The 8,018-nt window shown below is 35.8% G+C and overlaps 1 long non-coding RNA gene across 2 annotated transcripts in view; it reads left to right on the forward strand.

The window, feature by feature from the left end:
• Positions 1–8,018, forward strand: part of LOC140327282 (uncharacterized) — an 85,629-nt gene that overhangs the window by 45,364 nt on the left and 32,247 nt on the right. For both annotated transcript variants that reach the window (XR_011920011.1, XR_011920010.1), the window contains exon 2: positions 7,586–7,644. This is a non-coding gene — a long non-coding RNA (uncharacterized lncRNA). The remainder of the gene's footprint in view (positions 1–7,585; positions 7,645–8,018) is intronic.

Here is an 8,018-nt window from a genome sequence, read left to right on the forward strand (position 1 = left end):
AGTCCCTTGGTCAGAGAGTGCAGCTTGCTTACTCTCTTTCCTGTCCCCTTATATGCAATGCTGGAGCTGTTCCTATGTGAGGGAATACACAAGGGTGCTCCCTATCTCTTGGATATAGAATTAGAGTTTAATTTTAATTATTGATATAGTTGTTTTGTAATTTTAGCTTTTCTTTCTTAAATAATGACATACTCTTATTTTGTGTTTTGTTGAATAAAATTTGTTTTTTAAATTTAATATGGTATTAATTTGATGCCTATAAAGCCCCACCTGTAATACTTTCTATTTTTGAACTTGATATCTAAGCTGCTGGAGTGTTACAGTTTAATACACAGATGAAGACCCAGTACAAACTGTTACATGGATCTTATCTAGAATTGAAATATTATCAAGCTACTGATACTGATCTCTCTCATTGGGTCTGAGCTATAAAGCTTTACAAAGCTGGAGAGGGTATACTTTCAATAGTGAAGCTGGGTGATCAATCAAACCTGGAAAGGATTTCTTCAAAGTCATTTGCTATTTGCTAGCAAATGTTTTGAATCCCGAACCAAATCCATTCCAGGTTTGCTGGATCACACAGCTTCAGTATTGAAAGTGTATCCTCTCCAGCCTTGGAGAGCTTTAATAAATGAGGCCCATGTGTCTGCAGTATGGACAGCACTTTGCAGCTTCACCACATTTTTTTTGGAACTGTATAATTATTCATTCCTTTTGGGCACAGGTTTTGAATTATATTGCAAGAATCAATAATTAACACCCTTTTATAGGTCCATTGGTTAATGTTCTTCATCTATTGGGATCTCCACCTTTTCATGAAGCATCTTCCCATATTCCATGAAAATATACTGTATCTGTTTGACTAGACAATTCTCCACCATCTCTAAAGGAACTTTTACGGGACTTGACTTATACATCTGGAAAAAATGGAAGCTGTATTTAGTCTGAATTTAAATGCTCAATACAAATGCTTCTTCAGATGTTGGTTTGTTTTATTCTCATTTTATTTGATGGGAAAGGACAGTCCTATTTAAACCCTTTAAATATACGGTCAGCTACACAATTGAGGCCTTAGGGAAAAATATTAAATTACACATTTTGCTTTAAAATTCCCTTTCCTTTAAAATTACTGCCATCTCCTTACTTTCATCTTTTTTTTCCATGACTCTTGAATGTTATTACCCCTTGCCTTCAGGTTGTTGGGTGCTCAAAAGGACTTCATTTTATTTAGGAGTTTTGTAACACCCATCACCCCCCACATTCCTTTCTGTCTATCAGCACTATCTTTTGTATTTTTTGTGTCTTTTTCTATATTGTTTCAATTTTGGAAATCATATTGTTTTTCTTGTTGTCTTTATTGCATAAATACCCTATTTTCAATAAGAATATTAAAAAAAAAACTTTTTCAGGTAAATGTGTGTGCTCTAATCTGCAGTAACCCAGTTTCTATAGTGATTTCAGATATATTCACAAAGAGAAAGTTTTATTGCTGAATTGGGTGACTTGTTCCAAAAAGCAGTTTCTGTCATTTCCACAAGCACACATGGTCATTTTTGTAGTAGCACAGTTTGTACAACTCTAAACAATGATTTCTTTCACATGTGTTACAAACTATTTAATGTCAATGTTGCAAAATAAAATTAATAAAATAATTAGAATATGGCTGTTTATGCCCATCCAATATTTTGGAAATATTTCTCCAACAAAACAGACTATTTTAGAACTCCTTCTACTTTCTGATATGCCAAATTCAAAATGCTCCCTAGAAGATTAAAGCAAAAAGCTGCCACACACTGCCACAGAGACAATGTTTACTAAATTAGGTGAACGCACTCTGACCTCAGGTTGTTGGTGCTTCTGCTGATGTCTGCTGTAACACAAGTTGTACAGATCTCAACAAGATATATTTTTAGTTTTGCCACAAACACTTTTTGACAATATTGTGAAGAAACAAAAACTATTGTTAGGTGTGGTGCTGTCTGTCTCTTAAAATCACAGCACGTTGAAGAAGGTAACCAACCTTGAGCAAACTCAAACAATGGCCGCGTACAACCAGATAAAAATTACCAATATTTCTATGCACCTTCTATTTTCATTTCTGTCAAATTCCACATGCCTTTTGAAAGGTTACAGCAATAAGCTGTAGTACACAGCCAAGTCCTTGCCTATAACAGAGAATATATTTATTTACTTAAAGAATACACACTTTTGCACTCAACGTGGTAGCTCTGCTGCTCCTGTCACTTCTGTTTCCATTCCTCTCAGCATGTCTACAGGTAGTCCCCAGGTTAAGAACAACCAACATACAGACGCCTCCTAGATATGAATGAAGCATCCCTGCTCGCTGTGTTCAGAATGAGGCTTGCAGAAGTAATCACTAAGTTTGCAGCTGAGGTTGTGGGTGATCTTAGGTGGGTGAGCTCTTTCTGCAGCCTCTTGTAACTCTTTAATAACCAAGACAAACTCTGCAGTTGTTTCTTTCGGCATATCAAAGCATAACTCACTGCAGAAGATATTAAATGTCTAGGCTCCATAAACATTTTTTTTTTTTGCTTTGTTTGTGATTAACTTACAGTGAGGATTTTTTACAGTAACTGACACCACACTGCCAAATAATATGTTGAGACAAACATCTGTCCTAATTGTATTAATTAAAATAATGTACCTGTTCTGACTTAGATACAAATTCAACTTAAGAACAAACCTACAGTTCGTATCTCATATGTTACCCGCGGACTATCTGTATAGGGGTTAAAGTGTTGGGCTGCTCATCAACTCCTTCAATTTTTATCCTCTACTCACCAAATATAGTTATATTAGCGCAGCTAAAGCTCTAATATTTTAAAAAAAGCAAAAACAAAATTGCAATTGTCCTGAACAATCTGTAACTAGTTTCTAAGGCAGGGTGCACATGGAAAAGGCTTTACACACAACAAACAATACAAGGTTACCCAGCACACTTACCCAGCGCATAAATTAGGTGAACGCACTCTGACCTCAGGTTGTTGGTGCTTCTGCTGATGTCTGCTGTAACACAAGTTGTACAGATCTCAACAAGATATATTTTTAGTTTTGCCACAAACACTTTTTGACAATATTGTGAGGAAACAAAAACTATTGTTAGGTGTGGTGCTGTCTGTCTCTTAAAATCACAGCACGTTGAAGAAGGTAACCAACCTTGAGCCAACTCAAACAATGGCCTCCTCCAACCTGATAAAAATTACCAACATTTCTATGCACCTTCTACTTTCATTTCTGTCAAATTCCACATGCCTTTTGAAAGGTTACAGCAATAAGCTGTAGTACACAGCCAAGTCCTTGCCTATAACAGAGAATATATTTATTTACTTAAAGAATACACACTTTTGCACTCAACGTGGTAGCTCTGCTGCTCCTGTCACTTCTGTTTCCATTCCTCTCAGCATGTCTACAGGTAGTCCCCAGGTTAAGAACAACCAACATACAGACGCCTCCTAGATATGAATGAAGCATCCCTGCTCGCTGTGTTCAGAATGAGGCTTGCAGAAGTAATCACTAAGTTTGCAGCTGAGGTTGTGGGTGATCTTAGGTGGGTGAGCTCTTTCTGCAGCCTCTTGTAACTCTTTAATAACCAAGACAAACTCTGCAGTTGTTTCTTTCGGCATATCAAAGCATAACTCACTGCAGAAGATATTAAATGTCTAGGCTCCATAAACATTTTTTTTTTTTGCTTTGTTTGTGATTAACTTACAGTGAGGATTTTTTACAGTAACTGACACCACACTGCCAAATAATATGTTGAGACAAACATCTGTCCTAATTGTATTAATTAAAATAATGTACCTGTTCTGACTTAGATACAAATTCAACTTAAGAACAAACCTACAGTTCGTATCTCATATGTTACCCGCGGACTATCTGTATAGGGGTTAAAGTGTTGGGCTGCTCATCAACTCCTTCAATTTTTATCCTCTACTCACCAAATATAGTTATATTAGCGCAGCTAAAGCTCTAATATTTTAAAAAAAGCAAAAACAAAATTGCAATTGTCCTGAACAATCTGTAACTAGTTTCTAAGGCAGGGTGCACATGGAAAAGGCTTTACACACAACAAACAATACAAGGTTACCCAGCACACTTACCCAGCGCACTTACAACAGCCTGCAAAAAAAAACAAAAAAAAAAAACAAAAAAAAAAAAAAACAGTGCCTCAATTAATTTGGTAAATAAGAGAGGTTTTAGTTGCATACATTTGCAACATATGTAGAAGCTACGTCAAAATCCCCCCCAAAAGTGTGGTTCTTAACTCTCAACTATCAGAGTTCTTTCAAAACCACATATAAAGCAGTGAATAATAAGAATGTGCAAGAATGCCAGAGGCACTCGAACTTCCAATTCGTGCGCGAAATTTCGGTGAACAATTGTCACGAAACCATCGGAAGATCAAGGAAATTATTACAGGAGGATTCTAAGGGCTATATTCATTCTTGCAGCCCTGGAAATCCTACTGTTTGCGATCCCCGGCACTAGAGGTTAAGTCATCTGCAGTTCAGTTCCCATGATCACAGGGCTGTACTTTTTTTTAATAAAATTCGAGCTTGATCAGCGAAATTACATCGACCGTTCACACTTACAATTTCAGATAGCGAGAACGAATTTGATATATAAGAAACTTTCTTTATTACCATGAACACATGTAAAGCACCCCACTTAGCAATAAATTAAATAATTAGCAAAATTTCTGTGTTCCCCTTCGAAACACATAAAATGGCCCTTCCCTGAGACAGTAGACATTTTTTACCCTTATTTTTTTTGTGTATACTATGTTTCTGGTACATTTGGTGGCCTTTACCTGCCATTTTGGTGCATTTGGCAGCTGGGGAGGATTAGGGATTATGGGTAATTGTAAGGAGCTTACCACCTTACAAACAAACTTTGAATTGTGCAGTAATAATTGTACTATAAACAAAAGGATTTGGCAAACAATGATGGTAAAATCAGCAATGGTTTGAGGAGCCTGTTCACCAGCGCTAGAAGTCTAGCAATCAAGATAGGGGATTTGGAAGCCTTAATGAGTGAAGAGAATTATGACTTAGTTGGTATTGCTGAATCCTGGCTTTGTTCTTCGCATGACTGGGCTGTCAATATTCCTGGGTATACTCTCATTCGTAAAGACAGAGTCAAACAAAAGAGTTGCGGTGTCTGTCCGCATGTGAGAAGTGATCTAAAAGTGAATGTGAAAGAAGAAATTGCGGATGGAACAAGCGATGAGGTTGAGGCATTATGGGTGGAGTTGAATGTGGGGTTGAATAACACACAATAACAGTTTATTATTGAAGTCTGCTACTATGTAGAGACCAAAACAAGCCACTAAGATACTTTTCTCGTTTTCCTAAATTCTGTTTCAATACAACTAAATATTCTTCAATACAACTACATTTACAGGACGGACATTCAAAAGAAAGTGACTTATTATACCCAAATAAAAAGTACAAAATACATTCACCCCAAATAGGGGGGAAGGAGAGGTAAACACACATAACCGTATAATTCTATTTTTTTCTCCTTCAACATTTTTATGTTAATCAATGTTTTTAATGTTGAAAGACACAATTTGTGCCTAGGTTTACACTTGAGACAATCCTGTTTTTACATTTTTTTATTCAGGTAAACGTAGACAACTCAACTTATATATTTAGCTTTGTTTTTATTTGAGCATATACGTTATATAATAAAGCATTCTTTATTATAGTATATATATGAAGACATCCATTTTATTTTTCCTGAACATAAATATTGTTAAAAAACCACATAATTGTCAACACATACATTATATCCAGACATTAGGAATAAAGGGTGGAAAACCTAAAGAAGATTATTCGAACATCAACCCACTCTCTGTAGGGAATGCTCCCTATGCCACTATCTCTGGATACATTTTCCTCTAACATCCTATTTCCTTTACTATTTCTGTGCTATAGATATATACATTGCATTAACTATGTGGTTTATACATAAGGCCAGGAAAGCATCTAAATAGATAGCAAATGTGGTAATCTAGACAACCCCTACAGACAGCTCATTCCATTGCAAAATTGGTGTGAGCATTCAAATTTCTGTTCAGATCAGTTGGAACCGAACAAATCTAATTGGTTATTTCAAACAATGTACACTGCAGGCATTATTGTCATTGAGTGTTTTGTTTAAAAAACAGTAGGAGGGAGTAAAGATTTGCCTAATCAGTTTTAATTTATGTAAAATCTAATATAAATTATTCATGTTGCTCTCTGATCACTGTGATATGTATTTCCTTGATATTTATATGTGAGAGCAAGATGTCCCAAGATTGAAATTATTTGCTGTGGATGACTGGAGGGTACCTAAAGTAATGAAACTCGGCACCATGACTGGCACACTGCTGGCAGTATATTATAATTTGTGACTTGGTTTAAAGTGGATGATAACTATAGATCTTTCAAAGTTTTGAAATTTTAGATTTTTAGTGAGATAAATGTAGGGAAAATGAAAGGGAGCTGCTAATTCCTGGCTTTACATGATAACAATGGAAGCAAAATATGTAATTTAAATGATTAATGTCTTAACTGTCAGAGGGTAATTTTTTTTTGTATAGCAAGTATGGGAACCTAGATACCCCTAGCATGTAGCTTAGCTACAGCACAAAGATGAAACACTGTTGTGATTATTAGGCTCATTCTTCCTGAAAATTTGGTCCTTGCATTAGTTCGATAGCCCCCATGCAAGAAAATGCAAGACATTCTTGACTGGCTGGGGCAAGTTTCAATTTATTTATCTTCCTCTAACGTAGAAACTGATATAAATAAAGATTCAGTAACTTGATTTAGTTTTATTTTGAGGACTATTTATGGATTTTTTTAAATTTATATTTCTGTATTACTGTAGTGGTTTTTGTTTTTGATCTGTTTGAAGTATATAGCAGGAAAACCTATTTTCACATAAACTTTAAACCTTTATAATAAATTCTATCCCTTTTATTAAAAGATGTACTTCGATAAAAATCAAAAGAGTTTCCAATTTTTTAGTTTGTTTTGTTGTGGATTTAAACATAGGCAGAAATTCTTTTAGAAAATCTGAAAATTCAGATGCAGAAAGACCATGTGGAGCCTGGATCACGGTAACTGGTTTGCAGAATCCTGGAAAATGTGAGAAAATTACAAAAAAGTGTTATGCTGCTGCTTATAGAAGAAATTAATATTGGCCAATAAAAATAGCAATACCAGAGTCACTAAACAAACTGTACTCTATCCGAAACTAAAACACTTTCAATTTATGTAAATCACTTTAAAGTAAATAAATAGCTTTTAATTCTATCTTTCAAAGATAGAAGGAGAGCCTACATTTAAAATGGTTATACAGTGAGACAGTTGTCTAAAAAAAAAAAAAAAGGTGAGGTTTCACTGCAACAATCCAGGGGTGGTACAGGCACAAGTTCACAGTGTCCTCGTAGCCGGAGATGCGGTTATTGTAACAGTTGGTTTTATGTTTTCTGCAGTTTAACATTTTTATTTTTGCTAGACACATTCTAGGGTCATCCAATATCATTGCTGATGCATTGTCTCTTTTTCAGTGTGTTGTCATGACGGGCTGTAGCGGATTGTGTTGGGCCCACTAAAGGCGGTGAATTTGGTAAGTGCTGGGAAATGGGCGGCCTGTTTGAAAGTCTGATGAGAATGTGGACGTTGTGTGTTGAAGTTTGGGGTGTGCGATCAGTTGATAGATTTTTGTGTTTAGTTTTATATTGGTTTTCTGGTAATTTGCCATGTGCATTGTTTGCAGGGATAGACATTTGGTTTAAGCTACAGGGTTTGTGTGATTTACCAAGCGATTTGTTGTGAGAAAGGCCGTGAAGGGCTATTGTTTGGGTAGCTGGGTCCTGGACAGGAGTCATCAAGTGTCATTTGAGTTGTTGGAGGCAGTGATTTAAGGTTATGTAAGGGTGTTTTTTTGCTATGGCGTTTTTTTGGGGCATTGTATATAAGTGGATTGGTTAGTCCACCAAA

Source organism: Pyxicephalus adspersus, chromosome 3, assembly GCF_032062135.1.
Source record: "Pyxicephalus adspersus chromosome 3, UCB_Pads_2.0, whole genome shotgun sequence".
Classification (NCBI taxonomy): Eukaryota; Metazoa; Chordata; class Amphibia; order Anura; family Pyxicephalidae; genus Pyxicephalus; species Pyxicephalus adspersus.